This window comes from Pteropus medius, unplaced genomic scaffold (assembly GCF_902729225.1).
Source record: "Pteropus medius unplaced genomic scaffold, Ma_sr-lr_union100, whole genome shotgun sequence".
Classification (NCBI taxonomy): domain Eukaryota; kingdom Metazoa; phylum Chordata; class Mammalia; order Chiroptera; family Pteropodidae; genus Pteropus; species Pteropus medius.
Genome location: NW_024351730.1, coordinates 36,791,362 through 36,812,736, shown reverse-complemented (window position 1 = coordinate 36,812,736; position 21,375 = coordinate 36,791,362). Strand labels below are relative to the sequence as shown.

Sequence of the window (21,375 nt, the reverse complement as noted above, 5' to 3'; positions counted from 1 at the left end):
CTGTAAATGTCTATGGTATATTGACATATAATGAAAGCAATGAACTAGGGATAAAAAAGTTCCCCTTCAGAGTCTTTAACTAGCACCCCAAATAACAAAGTTAACTCTTTTACTCTCCAGTTTTTATAAAACTAAATTTTAAATATTTGTCAGGTTTCTTTTTGCTGCTATTTTGTAAGTATATAAACTAAAAATTTCACAGTCACCTACTTTTTCTTTGTTTGCTAAATAATTAGAATTCTAAAACATTTTCAAATAATTTTTTCTGATTGTTTAAAATGTTTTAAGCAACATATTTAAAGACAATATATTTTAAAATGAGATGACTATATATTTTTAGTACAGTACCTGATCTGTAACTGTAAATATTCAATCCTAGAACTATTATAATTCTATATCTGAGGATATATATTCAGTAAAGAAGATTTATTACTGCTAATTAATATTATATTTAATAACTATCACTGATGAAAAGCTAATTCTGTGCCAGACTTCACGGAGTGATACATATTTACATATCTCACAGAATGAATATGTATGTATATATTTATAATAACAATCTGCACATAGTATTACTTTCTTCATAATATACATAGTTATACACAGTTACCCAAAATGAGACAAAATATGATGGTTAGATATCAAATAGTTAGATAGCAAAAATGCTGATTGAAAGTTAAGACCCTTTTATTTCTAGAGCAGTAACTCTCAAAGCACTCAAGATTAAGACTTAGAAGACTTAGGTTCTAGTTCTGTTTTGTCTACTTAGCTCCCAGCCTCTCTAAACATCTCAGCCTAGAGACCCAGGGACAATCCTGACCTTAGTTTAGTGCAGGAGGGATTTAAGGGGTTTTAAAAACCTTTTGGGATTTAGCCCTAAGCATCCTTGTTGAAGTCTTTTACATTGCGCTTTTTTAAAATTATTATTATTAAATTTACCAGGGTGACATTGGTAAATAAAATTATGTAGGCTTCAACTGTACGATTTTTTAATATGTCATCTGTATATTGGGTGTTCACCACCCATAGTCAAATTTCCTTCTGTCACCATGCATTTGACCCCTTTACCTTTACCTACCTCCCCTCCACCCTTTCCCTCTGGCAACCACTGAACTGTTGTCTGTGTCTATGAGTTTTTATTTGTCTTCTTCATTTGTTACTTTCAGTTTTATATCCCACATATAAGGAAAATCATATGGTTCTCAGCTTTTTCTGACTTATTTTGCTTAGCCTTATAATTTTATGGATGGAACTTGAGATTATTATGTGTTCCACTTCTTAAACTGGTTATATAACGTGTCCTCAAGGTCCTTCTTCTCTGAACAAATTAATGTTCACTACTGATTATTTTCCTCTGTAGGAAAGATATTCTATAATGATAAGGACTAGGAATTAAAAACATGCCTTTCCACCTCAATTTTGTATTTACTGGTAGTTTAAATTCCACTTCCGACTAGGAAATGCACAAAGGGTCATCTCAGTGCTTTTTTTTAAAACCTTGGGTATATTATGGTTGGTTATAAAAAACATGATTGCATATGCATGGCACACATGTTCATCACATGATTCTAAATACGAGAACTTCCTTTTTAGTTACCCAATACATGGTCACAAGATGAAATAAATCTTTTTTTTTTTTAATGGCAAAATGTAGCAATGTCATAATGCCAGAGTGCAAAACCATTTTTATGAGTTTTTGCCTTTCACAACACAGAGATCTTTCTGAGCACACAGCTTGATGGGGGGAAATGTCTAATAATAAAAGATAATCTAAGAGGTCAAATCCATGAAGCAGACAATGTCCTGCCTTTCTTTTGCATGTCAGTTTCTCTTGGCTGCTTTTGAAAAATATTACCTATAGTAAATTATCATTTACATATACGTATGAATTTATTTACTCCTTCATGAGTAAATAAAGAGCCAAATCAACAAGTTTAAATAGCTTTCTAACTTTGCCAGACATAAGAAAAGAATATAGCCCTTTCCTGAAAAACTAAAATATGATGGGGAAGCTAGTCCTTTGCATATCTGAAACTTGAAAGAAAGAAAAAGAAAGAAAAAGAGAGAGAGAGAGAGAGAGAAAGAGAGAGAGAGAAGAGAGAGAGAGAGAGAGAGAGAAAGTTGTTAAAAGAAAGAAAGAAAGAAAGAAAGAAATATTGTTGTTGTTAAAAGAAAGAAAGAAAGAAAGAAAGAAAGAAAAAAGAAGAGTTATGAATGAAGGAAGGAGGAGGAGTGGTGGAGGGAGGGAGGGAAGGAAGGAAGGAAGGAAAAATGAGTCACATAAATGAGCAATATTTTGAAAGTTTGGCTGATGGAAGAACATCTTTTGAGGGGCTCCTAGAATAAAATGGTATTAAGGAAAAATAAATTGTAAACAGTGCTAGTAACATTTCCTATTTGGAGATTCATATTTTGTGTTAGCATATGCTCAATACTCTGAAAATCCTTGAAGGACTTGAAACTTTGGAAGAAGAAGATTTCAGGCTGGTTTGGAATATATAAAAAGTACACAACCAAGTGAATCAAAAACCCATTTTACTGAAGTTACATAAAAGAAAAAAAAGCATCATATTCAAAATAATGCATTGACTATATTAGAAAAGTTCCAAGGAAAGAACATCAGAGGATTACAACTAAGCAAAGAATAGAGCAGTTTACTACTACATTAATGTAATATCAGGTAATACTTAAGAAACAATAATATGATTTACATTTGTATAAATGTAATGTTTGCATTTTACATAAAATATTTACATTTAAATCATGTGTGAATTTTAGCTTTGGACCTGTTACAATAGAGAGATAAGAAACAATCCAACAGATTTGATTTCAACCATCAAAATTATTTTGATAAATGTTGTTTACATATGTGCTTGAAATGTCAAACCTTTTAAATTCTGGAACTTAAACTTTGCTTCCTCAGCAACTTTAAAGTATGGCAATTCAAGTGCAAGTAAATATTCAGGCAACATTTTCTCATTGCACAAGCCAAAATCCAGAAGCAAGTTTTAAAGAAAAATCAGCCAGAGGTTTTTAATTTAACCTGAATTCAATGGACTTATATATTAAAGCATTATTCTAATTTCATTCTACTCTTAGACGTGACTTAAAAGAAAACTGGAAAAAGAAGAATTATCTTCCTTAAGATAGCATTGCTATGATATTCATAGGCAGTCATCAATAGGAACCTAAAATACAAAACCATTTTTTTTCTTTACTGTGCAGTGCTAAAGTTTTAGCAATAGAGCAATAGTCTTTATGCATCTACCACACACTGTTTTCACTTGCTTTAGCTGACACAGCAGCTTCGAAAAAAATTTTTTTTCCATTTCATTCTTTTTTTCCAGTTTGCACACATAGGTAAAAGTCGAAGCTAAAAGTCAGGTTAATATGCAGCAGTCACAGTGGCTAACATATTTGGGTAAGTGACTTGTGCCTAGGTGGTTACATGAGTCAGTCATTTCAACTCGAAGAAACTAGCATCTTAAATGTATTACACTAATTTGAAGTATGGAATTCAGGATATATTTCAGGGTACCATAAAAATGTAATAAAGTCTAAATGTAGCAGCATCATGACTGGGCTTTGCACCTGATAAACAGATTCTATGTCATTGAAAAAGAGAATGTAGCTTGATTTAAATGAAATATTATTGCTCAAATCCAGTAGAATTTTATCAAGGTCTCTACTAGCTGTAAGTTTAGGAGAACTACTTGTACACTTTTACTAATAGTATGTATTTATTATTACAAATTAGGCTGGCTATACACAGGGTTTGTTTACTCAAAGTGAATGTGGAAAATAGATAAATTAACATAGCCTGGAAAGTCAGTGGGTTCTGTGACCTTTGTCAGGTCCGACTTCATGAAAACAAAGAGATTGAACTGTGTCAGTGGTTCCTTTAATAGGTTAAAGTGTAGTTCACAAATAGTGTAACCACCTATGTACATTTGACTTAAAAAAATCAATATAATGCATTGACTAAACTATAAAGACAAAAAAGAAAGTTTTTCATGATAAAATGGTATATATTTGAATATGCAAATGCTCTAGAACAACTACACAGAAGACAGAGCTGAAATCCTCTGACGTGTACTCCTACATAGAATCAAGCTGTAAGGAAAACTGATACGGGGTATTGTGGGACTCAAAAACGATAAATTTCATTTCCCTCAGTAAAGAGACTTTCTCAAAGGTTATTAGGCAAAATTGTCTTTTATCAGTTTACATGGCAGTTGAATTCTTGGAAAAAAATCATTGTTTTAAAGTCATGCAAAAATTACATTTTTCTTTCATGGCAAATGGAGATGAGTCTTAAGCTCTGATAATTATTAAAATAGGGCAATACTTTCTTATGAGAAACTCTCCTGAGAATTATAAATAGTTAGCATCCCTTGATCCTGCTTGCTAAGCATGAATATATAAACCAGTGCTGTGGAATCTCTCTCTTTCTCTTTCTGCCTCTCTCTCAAAAAGAAGTCCAGATTTTGTAGAGTTTGTTCATTTCTAAGGTGTAAATACTACCACCATGGCCAATTTCAAGCTACCGATTAGCAATATGTAGAGTTGGAATCAACCCTTGAGATAGTTCTCACACCACTGGTAAAAACCTTTAATGGCTATGTTAACCAAAATACCACACATTTCCAAACTGTTTCCTTTAAGAACCACTGAACAAAATGCATTGTTGATTTTTACTACCATTTATTATGATAAACTCAAACTCAAAGAAATTCATTGTCGGCATTAATTTTGACACTATTTGTCATTTCTTCGTGTTCTCTTTAATGTGCAAATATGAAATGTTCTCCTATACCAAGGATATTAGAAAAATCATTACTTTCTGGTGCTTAATAAGAACATTCTATTCCAAAGGTAATCCATTCATTAATTCATTCAGCATTTATTGACGACAGGTTCTGGTCTTGGCTTGGGGACAAACAACTTAATTACTCTCAAAAATTGCATAAGGTAATACAAACATAAAAATATTTATTGAAAAAGACATTTGATGAAGTGGGTAAAACAGATATATGATGATTAGAAAGTTAAATTTTATTAAGGCTAATATAAGTGGAGTGTTCTGATAACAAATATAATATTTGTGAGTTAATTCTTAAAGTTTATGCATTTCTGTGCTCTAAAATTACTACAGAACTTAGGTCTCTCTATATGAAATTGGTTATTTATATGAAGGAATACTATAAGCTACAGTAAACAGACAATGGACTTTCTTATTCCATAAACTGTTCATTCAGTCTGCTACTTCATCAGCAGTGTGAGCTTAGGTAATTTCCTGACCTGCAAAATGGAGATTACTATTTGTGCTTTGGGTTTTGAAAGGATTAAAAATGACATTGGTTTGGCATACAGGAACTGCATTAGAATATTGTACTATAGGTCTTATTCTAATTCCTGTATCCTTAAGTATTCAAGGAAAATTCATTTCTTTTTCCTTTCCAATGTCTAGCATAATACCCTGCACATTTTTATCTTCAGTAAATATTTGTAGAATGAATGAATTTCAAAAACAATGAGCCTATCATGGCACTATTTATTTATTTCAAAGTGGCACAATGCATGTATATAATCACAATGCTGATAACAAAATTCTATGAAAATGTAAAAGGGGTAAAATTCCATAGATAGGCAAAAATGATTATTACAAGAAGAAAGTCTGCACATACTATAATTGATCACTGCCTTCTGATTGTTAGTTTATTAGTAATTTAGTATTTATGTCATCTTAGCATTTTCAATGTATCCTAAACTTTAATTATCTTCTCGACATCTCAGTGAAGATGACAGGCAATGCTGTTTCTCTGAGCACATTCAAGACACTCCCGTACATTGATGTAAACATAGTTTCCTCTTGTAATTATCATGAAAATTTCCCTTTACTTCCAATTTTAAAAAGTGTTTGTTTTCTTCCTGAGCACTCATATTAATTAATAGCCTTTAGTTCTTACTGTCTTCCATAATAATATGAATTGTTGTGAACGTGACTATAGAACATATTGAGTGGATTGGATATTATTAATTATATCAATGGAAAATCCACACGTCTAAAAGCTTTCAAATATAAAAAAGTTAGAGTGTTCATGTGATTTTATTTTTCATCTTTTTTTTCTAACAAATATTTCTTGATTTCTTTGACCAACAAATTATTACTTAAAGGTAATGATTATAACTTCTCTAGAAAATTTCAGGGCATGTCAAAGATCAATTGTTAAAATATTTTCTTACTTCATTTCTTTACTTTTTACACAGAGAAACCTGTTTGAAATGCGAGGTCCAGTTCATGGCTAACTATACTGTTAAAGATCCAACCCAGTTTTAGACATTTTGTTTTAAATATCAGCTTGTGATTAACTGTATATAAAAGCGATAACTAGATAAAACTATTATTTTTATGGAATAGTCCGTTATTTCTCTATTTTAACAACACTAAGTAGAAATTTCTGAGTCAAAAATTAAGTAAAATTGTCAAAAACTGTTCTTGGCAGGGATAAATATCTATCTTTGCACCAAACTGTGTTCAAGTTTATGAAAAAGCCCTGTATTCCTATTCATAATTTTGACAGAAAATCAGAGATTTCCTACACTCCAAAATAAAAGAAAAAGATTCGGTTTAATTAAATACTAGGAAACTTCACTGAATAAACATTTAGCTAGCCATTTATAAAAAAGCAGTGGGAATTCCAATAAAATTGATTTTTCTCTTTCTTTTCTTTATATATAGCAACACTTTAATTTACCAAACATATCTTTAAAAATATGACAACAAATTTCAAGAATTTAATGGCATGATAAAAACTGCTTTTCTAATGCATCCATCCAAAATATCAAACTGTTAGCTTGAAAGACCAGCCAATAGAACAGAGACCAAAGGATACCTTTATTTATAGGCAACCTGGACAAACAAGATAAATGTAACAAATGATACTTGAACAGTTTTTGTCTTGTTTTTCCCTAGGAAGTTATTTCCAACAATTACTTTGCATTTTAAAAATTCTAAGCTTTTATCTTTTTAATAGACATATTTGTCTCAAGTCAAGACTTTCACAAAAGCCTATATGGACGGAAGTGAAAAAGAGGACACAAACAGAAAGTAAGTAATAGAAAACAATTATGAGGGCTTGTCGTTTACCAGAAACTCTTTGGGTTGGAGAGACATTATCTTAATGAATTCTTACAACTACCCTATTACGGAAGAATTGTAATTCTCATTATACAAATGAGAAAATTCAGGCTTAGAAGACTTCCTTGCTCAGTCACCCTACTAAGGAATGAATCTGCACCTATGCTTGTCTGACTTGAGAGTACAATTCCCCAAAGCAAATAATACACACATTGTAATTTTACTGAAGTACAATCAAATTAAAGAGCAAAACATTTTAAAGTAAATGAAGTAGATTTAAGATGACAATATAATTTAACAAAATCTTTGTCAAGCCCAGTCTCTCCCATTATCTTCCTCCCCAAAACTTCAAACTTTCTTTAATGGTTTTAAACCTTTAAAATACTGTTGTTTTAAGAATGAGAAAGAGGTTTATATGAGATGAGTTATGTCTGATCCTAATAAAACAGTGAAAATACCTCCTTATTTCTATTTTTTTTACCAGCGACAAAGTCATTATACTCAGGTTAAAAATAGTCATTGTATAAAAAGACTAAATTTTCTTGATTTTCTCACTACTATTTGTGTTAGTAACATTTTATAATGTGTAAATCAGTAGTATTTTAACTCATACACTTGAATATATAATAATTTGTAGCAATATTTCTTTTCATTTTACAGGATCACAGAAAAATTCAATGATTGGTTAGACATACAATTAAATTAGCCAATTTTTGAAGCTCTTCTGATATCCCTGAGAGTGGTTCATCTAGTTAATGTTTGAACATCTTCTTTAATGAAGAATTTACTACTTCTCAAAGGAGTCCATTTCCAGACATTAATAGTGATTCCCAATGTCTTCCTATAGTACTGTAGCTGATATTATTGTTTTCACTATTTCTACATATGCCACAATTGATATTTTGATGTAGAAGAGATTTCTTGTAGCTATGCCATTACCGTTTATGAAATATCTAGTTCTCTGAATTTTTCACTGATATAAAAATAGTTTTGAAGTGCAAATCTGAAAAAAATCCCTGAAATATGAATATTCACGCAAATAGTCTACTATACTGAAACGTAATATCTTTTGGTTAAAACAAGTCTTCATTAGTCTACAGCCATGCTATCCTGAACAAGCCCGATCCCGTCTGATCTCGGAAGCTAAGAAGGGTTGGGCCTGGTTAGTACTTGAATGAGAGACCACCTAGGAAGACCAGGTGCTGTACGCATAAAAGAAAGAAATTAAAAATAAAGAATTGTAAGCTGACAAGGTCTTTGCAATCTATGAGGTCAACCAAGGGTTGCCTCATCTAAAAAATAAAAATAAAAAAAAATAAAAAAAACATTAAAAAATATCTGCATTAAAGTTCCAAATACGTATTTTAAAAAGAATAGAAAGATATTTAGACTATGATTTAAAGGATTATAGACATAGCAATTTAAAGCTAAGAGAGGAAATTAACCTGAATTTTATTAGTTATGATATTCTAAATTAAAGTTAAATAATGAGGTATGAAAAAATGTAATTACATCCTAACCAGTTACTATTAAAAGAAGCAGAAAAACTGGTCAATTATGACTTCATAAACTTCCATGCGATCATATATAGCACATTCATATTTTTGCATTCTAATTTTATCATACTAAATTACAATGCACAGCAAATTGTTTTTAAGAAAGAAATAATTTTCTACTCTTAGGTCTTTAAGTTGTGGGGCAGGTTCTGACTGCAATCCATTAAAATTATTTATAAAGTTGTTCTCATTTATTCTCACAGAAATTTGCCTGAATCATTCAAAAAGAACATCAGATATCCTAACAGTGATTAAACTGGTAGTGATGACAATCATTAAATTTGTAGTGATTAATAAGATTCTTTAAGCATAATATTACCAATCAGAAGTTATTTTTCTATCTGCAATGTAAATAACCAAATAAATAGGGAAACTAAAATCATAACTTGTCTATGATTATAATTACGAAACACCATCTTGGAAGTAATCAAAGCTTAAATGAATGAGTGAAATGAATTACCTAAGGAATACTAGATCAATATTGTCAGAAAAAATATCATACCTGTCTGGAAAATGTGTATTTTAATAAGAATAAATACTATGTTTTACTTCTTTGCTAATATTCAGTCACTATTGAAAGCACCATTTTATACTAATGAATGTACAGATAAAAACAGATACTTTATATAAATTTAAGAAGGTAAGTACTCATTAACTTCAAGTCTAACAGAAAATTGAATAAACACTGCATCTTAAGAAAAAATCCCTTTATCACCTTGGATATAGATAAATAATAATAGTCCCTTGCTGTGGAATGTATTTCTCAGTTCACGTCACTCACATTTCCTAAAGTTGTATTCAAACTCATCTCTTAATGAACACTTTTAACGATTAAATACTCACCATACTCTGACTTTCCTTTATTCCAATACCTTTCATTCTTTACTGTGTTGATTTCAGACATAATTTCGTGAACAATTCATGTACTGAAACCCATGCTTAAGGATAGGAATGCAGTAATAGACAAGTGTGATATCTGTAACCTCACATAGAGTATGTAGTGTAACAGCGATTTATAGAGCATTTACTATGCCAAGTGCTTGGTCTACATTACTTAATCTTCAAAATAACTTTGTTAGACAAGTTTGATGAACACAACTTTTATCTTCTTCATTTTCTTTGTGGGACTTGTAAAAGTCATGTTTGCTTATGAGAAGAGATACTTAAGTGCATTTCCTGCAATTTTCTTCTTGCAAATAACAAACAGGACCAGTGAGCACATTATTCATTCCAGAACATTGTTGAACTATACAATATTATCTGTGAGATGAAAAAGAATCATCCCAGTATACTCAATTTCGAATACACATTCATCAGACAATGATGAAATTTGGGATGCCTAAACTGGTAAATATTTGAATCTTGGCAAGAGTTTAGAAGAATGAGAATAATTGTTAGGATTACTGCATGTGAAGTTATACAGGCTTGGTTTCAAATTATAATCTGTATCTCAAGAGCTATTTTTAAGAATAATGAGAAAAGACATAAAAGTTGCTGAGTAAAGAGGTAACAATAAATGCTCACCAGTAGTTATTTATTATTAAAGTATTAGAGATAATATCGATGTTAAGTAATGAATTTATCAACCAATAAGACAGAATAGTAAAATGATTTAATCATAATTATATAAAAGAATCAGGTGACTATCTCTGAGAAAATGACCAGAGGAAAAAAACTATAATCAGAAAGCCTTAGGTTAGGCAGAAGGTAGGAAGGTAGAATTTCCTGACAGAGATGTAGCAAGAGTTGCTAATTCTTTTAATAAATTGTCAAGATAAGGTATGAAATCTCATTTTGTATCTATTAGCGATAATTTTCTCAGTAATATAGGTCAATTTTAAAACACACATACAGACAAATAAACACACATACACACACTTCAAGTTCATTGGAAAGCAGGTTGTTTGCCAAGCCATTTGTATCCCAAGACGGTCTTTGAAAAGGCTAATATACTGTTTGCAAATACAAACCATGATCACTGTTCACAAGACAAGTACTATTTAGAATTACATCCAGAACAAGCCATTTAAAGTGTATTTACTCATATAACATAGCATGTTTGTTCTGCGCAGATTGCAACAGGAAGAAATATGAATAAATCTATTTGCATAAAAAACTTTGAAATCTAAATAATTCATCCTTTCACTCATTACCAAAAAAAAAGTGTCATTAAAAAAAAACTATGTTATAAATACAAGCATGATCAAGAATTGATTATAAATTCATTTTAACCACTGTATTTAAAAGGACACATTCATTGCAGTTCACGTGCAACATAATAGTGTATCTACCAAAACGCTCCTCTAATCCTGACAGAACAATGTTATTCCCTTTATGAAATAAGCACTTGTTAGTTTAGGTGGAAAATAATCTTATCTAAAAGATTCCAGCATGAATATAAATTACTTACGCTTTCTACAATAACTTGGGATAAAATCTCATGTTCATTAGTGACGTGAACCTCCCACATTTCAAATGTAATAAATAAACTGGTAAATTTCATTGTCAAGAAAAATATAGAAAATATTTAAAAATAGAATATTATAATTATTAGTGAAATTATATATGATAGAGTATAAAAAGGAAGAATATAAATTTATGCTTAAATCTATTTAATATGAAGCTAAATCAAGCCTGTTTATAGAAGGAAAACTATCTCTTTCACTGAGTATTCATAATCTTTTTTTTTTTTTTGTAAGTGTATCTTGGATGTGTTGTTATATAAGGCATTGGCTGATAAAGACATAGTAATTGCTCATCTAGAGTATTCCTATGGAAACAAACAGAAAAGAAACATTTTCTTCAGGTCTAATTTTGAAAATGGTATGGTAGCAGCTGTTTATTCTACTTAGTCATTCCTGGAGGTCATCCATTTATCTCAGGCCATTTGATTTGAGGAAGAAAGAATAGAGAACAATAGGCATATGAGAGGAAAAAAACTGAGCAAAAAATTACTTTTTAAAGTAAAGAACTAAAATAGCAAAGCTTTTAATTATATTTCTATATATGTATTATGTACTCATATATACATAGAGAATAAAATATATGAAAAAAGAAAAAGTTAAAAAATAACACAAGTCTCAATACGAAGACTTATGTAAATCATTTTTTCAATTGCATCATGATTCTATAGGTAGTTGTTCATCCAGTTGGGATAAAAAAAAAATAGAAGTGCTATTATCAGCTTTTATAGGATTTTAATTTTACTAGACAGTTCTAGTACTACGGAACATATACTTAGATTTCTAGGGCAGTCTCACTTATCACTTGTTTTGGTAATCAGTTTAATTGATATATTTGCAGTCTAATGCTTTTTTTGTTTGTTTGTCTCTTAGTCATTTTCATATGACCATACTTGCTTTTGATGACTTTTATTCCATCCATGTAAATCAACTGTTTTGAGTTCCTTCTTAGTACATTAAGGCATAGCTGAAGGCACAGGGAGTTTATGATATTGGTACCAAAGATGATAGTAGAGGATTTATTCCCTGGAATCTCCACAATTATGAAATAAGTAATGAAAACTGTTGTTTCCGGTAGTTTAATCACTTTATTAATCACAGCGCTTGAGGGAAGGAAAGCATGATAGTACAAAGAGAAATGTTTATAAAAAAGTTGAAATATTTTGGAATGATTACTTACCTTGGATTCTACTATTATTTGAAAAATTATATTTCTATTTAATTTATTTAATATTAAAAACACCTATTTTAATACCTTATATGTCTTAGTAGCATAACTATCTGAGTATATCAAGATAATTATAGATATATTTCAGAGGGCAGGATTGATGAAATGTTATTCTAAAGAAGTTTATAATTATTCTGTGTTTAAAACTGGATAGTTAGCAGAACTATTCCGAAATAGGCAGAACGTTCCCAAACTTTCCAGGTCTAAATGAAAACACTGGTTTTTAAAAGATGAGAGAATATCCTTCTCCACTTTGGCTAAGAGTTAAATCTATAAAATAGGTTATATTTTACTAAACATTTTCCTCATTACAGGATCAAGATATGAAGTAGGGCCTGCTATTATATCACTTTATTGTGAATTAACTTATTCTTTCAAAAATTCAAATAAGATGATACTGAAATCTGCTCACTCATAATATACAAGTCTTTTAATATCAAAGGTTTGAAAATATTGAAATAATACTGAGAATGAAAGCTAATGATAACTAATAAAATAAATAAAATTAAGATAAAGCTAATGATAACTTTTGACACTCGATATTAATAAAAAGTTAAGTGACATCAGAAACATGGCAGAGTGAGAAATGTCCCCAGATCTCTCCTCTTGAAACAATAAGCTGAACATCCAAAACTTGACAAAAAACACCCAACTGTACACCAGCACGTCTAAGCATAGGATCTACGTATAAGAGCTATCACAGGAATGAACTGGAGCTTGGAATTCAAAAAGTCAACAAAATACCCAATTATTTCCACCCAAACAGACCTTCTCCAAGAAATTTTGTATTAAAATTATCAAAAATCAATGACAAAGAAAGAATTCTCAGAGCAGCCAAGGGAAAAGGAGACAGTAACCTACAAAGGAAAGCCCATTAGATTATCATCGGACTTTTCAGCACAAACCTTACAAGCCCAAAAGGAGTGGAATCAAATATTCAAACTATTAAATGAAAGAAACTACCAGCCAAGGATAATGGATCCAGCAAATCTGTCCTTTAGATATGAAGGAGATATAAAGACCTTTCCAGACCTATAAGAATTGAGGGAATTCTCCACTATGATGCTGCAACAGGAAATACTAAAAGGGGTCAGCTCATCTAAAACAAAATGACAAAAAAATACATAGCTATGAGTAAGGCGACTAGCAGGCAGATAGAAGCAGAGGAGTGCAACCTTATTAAGAACATGGCATTAGAAGCTTAAACAGTAAGAGCAAAGGAGAATGGAGATAAGGTACGCACAGAAGAAAATAAACTAACACTCTCTCTCTCTCTCTCATATATATATATATATATATATATATATATATATATATATATAAACTATCCTCTATATATTTGTAATGGTAACCACACACCAAAGATTCAGAACCGAAATATGTAACATAAAACAAGAAAGACCAGGAGAAAATACATAAAACCCAAACAAAATTTAAAAATAAATAAATAAATAAATATAAACAAGGAAAAGGAAGCAATGGAAACACTAAGCTACCAGAAAGCCAAAGATAAAATGGCTATAAGAAGACCTCATATTTCAATAATCACCCTAAAGGTGAATGGACTGAACTCACCAATAAAAAGGCACAGAGTTGCAGAATAGATCAAAAAACAAAACCCAACCATATGCTGTCTCCAGGAGACACATCTCAGTTCCAAAGAAAATATAGACTCAAGACTTGAATGATATTTCAAACAAACAGCATTCAGAGAAAAGCGGGAGTAGCAGTACTAATATCAGATGAACTAGACTTCAAAATAAAAAAGGTAAAGAAAGATACTGAGGGACACTTCATAATGATAAAAGGAATCATGCACCAAGAATATATAACACGTTTTAATATCTATGCTCCTAGTCAGCAGTCCCAAAATATATAAAGCAGTTAGTAACAGAACTAAAGAAAGAAACAGACCAAAACACTATCGTAGTAGGGGACCTAAATACATCACCATCTCATATGGACAGATCATCGAAACAGAAAATCAATAAGGAAATACCATCCTTAAATGACACATTAGACCAACTGGACCTAATTTTACATTTACAGAGCCTTCCATCCCAAAACAGCTGCTTATACATTCTTCTCTAGTGCACATGGAACATTTTCATGGATTGGCCACATACTGGGACACAGAGATAGTCTCAACAAATATAAGAGGACTGAAATCATACCAGCCATATTCTCTGATCATAATACTTTGAAGCTGGAGATCAGCTGTGAAAAAGAAAGCAGGAAGAACCACAAATACATGGAGATTAAACAACATGCTACTGAAGAATAACTGAGTCAGAGAAGAAATAAAAACAAAGACCAAGATACATAGAAATGGATGGTAATGATAGTACAACATATCAAAACTTTTGGGACATGGCAAAAGTGGTCATAAGAGGAAAGATCATATGATTACAGGCCTATCTCAAAAAAAACAAGAATGAGCCCAAATGAACAACCTAACGCTTCATCTTAAAACAATAGAAAAGGAAGAACAAATGAAGCCTAAAGTCAGCAGAAGGAAAGAAATCATCAAAATTAGAGCAGAAATCAATGAAATTGAAAACAAAAAAATAGAGGAAAAAAAAAGCAACAAAAGCTGGTTCTTTGAGAAAGTTAGTAAAGTTAGTAAAATTGACAAACTCCTGGCTAGACTCACTAAAAAAAAAGAGAAAGGACACAAATAAACAAAATCAGGGATAAAAGGGAGGAAATGACAAAAGACACCACAGAAATACAAAGGATCATGCAAGAATACTATGAAAAAGTATATAATTCCAAATTGAATAACCTAGAAGAAATAGACCAGTACTTAGAAAAATACAGCCTTCCTAGACTGAATCAAGAACTGGAAAATCTAAATAGACCCATCAGTGGTATGAAAATTGAAACAATCATCAAAAACCTACCAAAAAGTAAAATTCCAGGACCAGATGGCTTCACCAGTGAATTCTACCAAACGTTCACAGATTTAATACCTATTCTCCTCAAACTCTTCCAAAATAGTTGCAGGAGGCGATACTTCCCAACTCATTTTACGAGGCCAATATTACCCTGATACCAAAATCTAGTAAAGATAATACAAAAAAAGAAAACTACAGACCATGATATCTCATGAACACAGATGCAAAAATCCTAAATAAGATACTAGCGAACCAAATACAGCAAAATATTAAAAAGATTATATGCCACGATCAAGTAGGCTTCATCCCAGGGCCACAAGGATGGTTCGATATACGCAAATTGATTAATATGATACACCATATAAACAAATTAAAAAATAAGAATCATATGATCATATCAATAGATGCAGAAAAAGCCTTTGACAAGATACAGAATCTATTTATGATCAAAACCCTTAACAAAATCAGTATAGAAGAAAAGTACCTTGATATAATAAAAGCCTTACATGATGAACCCTCAGCCAACATTATACTTAATGGTGAAAAACTAAAAACCTTCCCTTTAAGATCAAGAACAAGACAAAGCTATTCACTATCGCCACTGTTATTCAATATAATATTGGAGGTCCTAGCAAGTGCAATTAGGCAAGAGAGAGATATAAAAGGCATCCATATAGGAAATGAAGAAGTCAAACTGTTACTATTTGCAGATGACATGATTCTCTATGTAGAAAACCCTAAAGACTCCACAAGAACACTACTAGAAACAATAAGCAAATACAGTAAAGTTTCTGGATACAAAATCAGCGTTCAAAAACTCATAGCATTCCTATACTCTAATAATGAAGTGTCGGAAAAAAAAGTGGAAAAAATAATTCCTTTTGCAATTGCAACAAAAAGAATAAAATACCTAGGAGTAAATTTAACAAAACAAGTGAAGGACCTGTATAATGAAAACTGTAAGACCTTGTTAAAAGAAATCAAAGAAGATACAAAGAAAAGGAAAGATATTCTGTGTTCTTGGACTGGAAGAATCAACATAAAAAAATGAACTTGTTATCCAAAGCATTATACAAATTAAGTGCAATTTCCATCAAAATTCCAATGGCATGTTTTAAAGAAATACAATAAAAATCATCAGATTTGTATGGAATCACAAAAGACCCCAAATTTCCAAAACTCCTGAGAAAAAAGAACAGGGTTGGAGTGTAGGCATCACTCTGCCCGACTTCAAATTATACTACAAAGGAACAGTAATCAAAATGGCATGGTATTGACAGAAAAACAGACACACAGACCAGTGGAACAGAACTGAGAGTCTAGAAGTAAACCCATATTTATATGGGCAAATAATTTTCTACAAAAAAGCCAAAAACATACAGTGGAGAAAGGAAAGCCTCTTCAATAAATGGTGCTGGGAAAATTGGAAAGCTATCTGCAAAAGAATTAAACTAGACTGTTGTCTATCACCATACACCAAAATTAACTCAAATGAATTAAGGACCTGCATATAAGACCTGAACCAATAAGGTGCATAGAAGAAATTATAGGAACTAAAGTCATCTGGGTTGTCTACATTGGTGAAATTAAATAGAAAATTCTCAAATTTAATGGGTGCTACAAAAAAAAAAAAAACATAGCCGATCACTTTTGCAAGCATGTCTACACTGTTGTTGAATATATAAATGAAAAGATAAGAGGATAAACTTTCTTGGACTTAAAGAAGATTTTATGAATTTGACCACAAAGGCAAGAGAAGTAAAAGCAAAAATAAATGAATGGGACTACATCAAACTAAAAACTTCTGCACAGCAAAAGAAACCATCAACAAGGTAAAGAGACAACCATCTGAACGGGAAAATATATTTGCAAGTCACACCTCTAGTAAGGGTCTAATATCTCAAATATACAAAGAACTCATACAACTCAATAGCAACAACAATAAAAAAATGAGCAGGACCTGAACAGACACTTCTCCCTAGAGGACATATAAATGGCCAAAAAACATGAAAAGATGCTCATCATCGCTAGCTATTAGGGAAATGCAAATCAAATCCACAATGAGATACCATCTCACACCTGTTTGAATAGCTGTTATCAACAAGTTGTCTACATTGGTGAAATGAAATAGAAAATTCTCAAATTTAATGTGTGCTACAAAAAAAAACATAGCCGATCATTTTTGCATGTATGTCTACACTGTTGTTGAATATATAAATGAAAAGGTAAGAGGATAAACTTTCTTGGAAATACATGCTTTATTTCTAGTTCAAAAGACAAATAGATCTAATTCTGGATCCTTCACTGAACATTAATATGTAGTCTTGCTCTTCAAAAATAACAATCAAACTAATAAAATCGAATGGAGTTACTTCGAAAAGATTCAGATAAACTGTTTTCCTTTGAAAAACGTATGCAAAAAACACTCATAATTATATTTCTAAATGAATAATTAAGCATAAAGATTTGTGTTCTAAATATAACTTTATGAATTTAAAATAAAATACACTTTGAAAATTTTAAATTGCATAATTATATAATTTAGTCCTTTTAAATCTACAGTAACTTAAATGTTTTGTACTAGTGATATATTACTACTTGGTCTAACCTTCTGGTTGTGGCTTTAACAATCTTTAATTTACTGTTAAGTATATTTATGAGTATGGAATATTTGCTCCTATTGGTGAAATGACAGTAAAAACTTTAGATACCTAATATAATTTATCGACAACAAAATATTTCAATTAAGTATTTGACTTTTTAGATTAATTCACAGGAAATAGTAAAGCTTTTATTCAAATTTTTCAAAGGACAACTCCCCATTCTGCTTACATTTTATACTCTTGCTTTTTAAAAGACTTCATCCTCATATGCGGCTTCTCACCAGACTTAATACCAAAAATAAAAAATGAAGGAAAGGGATGAGCAGTTTGTATGTTTCTCTTGTAAGGGTGGGGTGGGTGACAGAGTTTAAGAGAAAGGAATACTCAGATCTGAACTAACCATAATTGTATTCTTAATGTATAACTACTGTGTGTGATGTGTGTGTGTGTGTGTGTGTGTGTGTGTGTGTGTGTCTAAGGGACTTTTTGAACCATATGATTTTTCAAATAATATTTTTAAGAAGAAAGTTATTTCTGTGTTGTTAAAAGTCAATTGCTTCTGTTCTCCCCTGGGCAAAAGCTAAAAGAGACAAAAGCTTTCATAATTTTTATTTTTTAAAATATTGACTGCACTTTCTTGCATAACCCATCTTCTCCTTTGGCTCCCATACATATTTAGATCCAGATCCATGAAACAAATTTGGAAAAACTTCTATTTAAATTTCTTTCATACATGAGGAGCTACACACATTATTACTGTTTATAATACTAAAGGTTTGTGCTGTACAAACACAGAGAACTTGATCAATTATATTTTCACATAAAATAAAAAATTTTTGATACATTTATAGTTATGCATATTACATATGAATAGTAGATCTAGTATATTACTGATGGGTACTACTGATATTTTGATTAGGTATTGATGAAAATCAAATTCTTCACTTTTAATTTTATGTTTCTAGTTCTGTATATTTAAAATTTTACTTTTCTTTTACTTCCCACATACTCTTGAGGCCAGGCACCATTGGAGAAGTTACGATATAAATGATAAACCTGTACTTTTGCATCATAATGAATTTTCACAGTGGGTAGAAGGAGTATTCCTGTAAACCACTCATACCAGTTCGACTACATAAAACATATCCCATTCAACCTAAATAGTATTCCCAATCGAAAATCATTTTAGTACTATTGCACAAATGCTACTGGCCGCTCAAACACCACTGTACTTGAGAGAAAATGTGATTAAAGTTGGAATAGTAACAGACAACAGCTTACATATTCCACTTTTTATAAAAGCCTACATTCATGCACACACATTAAAAGTGCCCTGTCTAGGACCTTGGAAATGTATCTACCAGTAGGAGCCATATTGGTGAGCAGCTTTAAGTTTCACCAGGTTTGTGGTAAATCTGTCTCCATGCCCATGAGTCATCCCTTACATAGTTGACTTCTCTTAGTAACAAACAAACAAACAAAAACAAAAGTAAACATTATTTTACAAAAACTTTCATAGCCAATCTTTTTTAAAAAATAGAATTCTAATATCTCATTTTCCAGTCCCCTCAAAATCCTTCTCTAGCTTTCCAGTCTCTTCTCTCTGTGATAATTCCTTTAAAATTCCTCTCAATATGATCACCAACGGGGGGCTATAATTTCAAAATCTAATGTACAATACTTATCCTATGTAACATAAATGGCATATTGATGACTCTCCCATTTTTCTGATATCATCCTGGTTTTCTTCTTATATCTCTGATCCTTTTCAATATCTTCTAATAACTACTCTTCCTCTGCCCTCACTCTAAATGCTGCTGTTTGCAGAGTTCAGATCACTACTTCTCCCTCTGTATTCTTTGCATAAACTTCTAGTGCATACACAATTTGAAAGTCTAGACTATTTATTTATATTAGGCTCTACTGAAAATCTATACCTGCAAGTCTGATGGGAACCTCAAATTGACCTGCTTAAAATTATATTATTTTCCCCTTTTCATCATGGAAATTTTATAACGTAAAGAGTGGACTACTGCAATGAACACTCGTCTATCCAATGCCCAACACTAAGTCTCAGAGATTAAGAAATGTTCCCAGTCTCATTTTATATATACTTCACAGAGTTTTTATTTTATTTTGCTTTGTTTGATGGTAAATAAACCTTAATGTTTTATGTCTTCCCATTTGTAAATATATTACTATGCATCTCTAATTAATATAGACTTTTTAGATAATTTACCCAATAAAAATTAACAATTTTTATTGTCAGAATCTAATACTGAGTCTATATTTAAATTTTCCTGATTGTTTCAAAGAGTTCCTGTTTAAGTTTGTTTGTTCAAATCAGGATCCAAATTCCACAATATAGCATTTAATTAGTGTGTCTCCAAAGTGATTTTTTAATTCCATACTATCACCTACACTCCATCTCTCTTTTCTGAACATTGCTTTGATTGCTTCCTTGTGGTTGTGGTTGACTTTTTCCACTAGTCATTAGTATTTCCAATAAACCGGTAATTAGATCAAAAGTCTTGATAAATTATAGGGCCAATTTTTTTATAGAAGAATATTTCATAATTGATGCTGAACATTTCCTACTGCATCACTTCGTAAGGTATATAATACAGTTTCCCTACTTTGAGTAATGCTGAGACTTTCAAGTTTAGATGATTAAACCTAAGACCTATCTTATGAAATTCTCTATCAATATCTGTCCGATTACTGCAACCACTGATGATCATCACTTGGATCTATTCTTTTATTATAAGTTGCAAAGTGGTGATTTTTCTGCTTTTATTTCATCTGCATCTGTTAGCAATCATCTTTAAAAAAGGACTTTTCGGACATAAAAATCTTTTTATACAATAAATGAAGGATAAATGCTTCATCCTTTCTTTTTAATTATCTACTAAAATTAACTTATTATCCTTCACCTTATTTACTCTTATATTCATATTTGGCTATATAGCCTCTCAGTCAAAGTTTAAAATGTATTCTACAATTCTTCCTCTCCCTCACCCAATGTAATTGTAGAAAGCTTTCATCTATCTCTAAAGTTCTTCACTGCTTTCTGCTTCTCCACTGACAATGATTTAAGTGGAGTCTACTGAGTATTGCTTATCAATGGGCACCGAATCAGACTCTAGAACTCTGTCCTGGACTTGTAACTCATCCTCCACACAACTGCTGGTTCAAAGTGCATCATCTCATAGCATCATTAAACAGTTTACAAAGCTTACATTCTCCAAGGGTCCCTTAACATCTTAAGGTAAAATCCAAGCAAAGCTTTTCATGATCTGTTTTGAGCCAACCTCACTTCCTAAGTTTCCTCAGTGAACTTCCTAGGCTGCAGTTCCATTTAGCTCTGTGTGGTAATCTGAACTTGAAGTCTCTTTTCACATATATGCATACCTGCTAATTGATAGGTCTGGAATCCTAGTCCCATTAGTTTCTGATTTCCAAATCAATACCCATCTTTTCAGATTGAA

The 21,375-nt window shown here is 31.3% G+C and overlaps 1 protein-coding gene and 1 pseudogene across 3 annotated transcripts in view; one reads left to right on the top strand and one right to left on the bottom strand.

The window, feature by feature from the left end:
• Window positions 1-21,375, bottom strand: part of GRID2 (glutamate ionotropic receptor delta type subunit 2) — a 1,244,525-nt gene that overhangs the window by 1,036,395 nt on the left and 186,755 nt on the right. The window lies entirely within an intron of this gene.
• Window positions 8,234-8,352, top strand: LOC120588457 (uncharacterized; annotated as a pseudogene).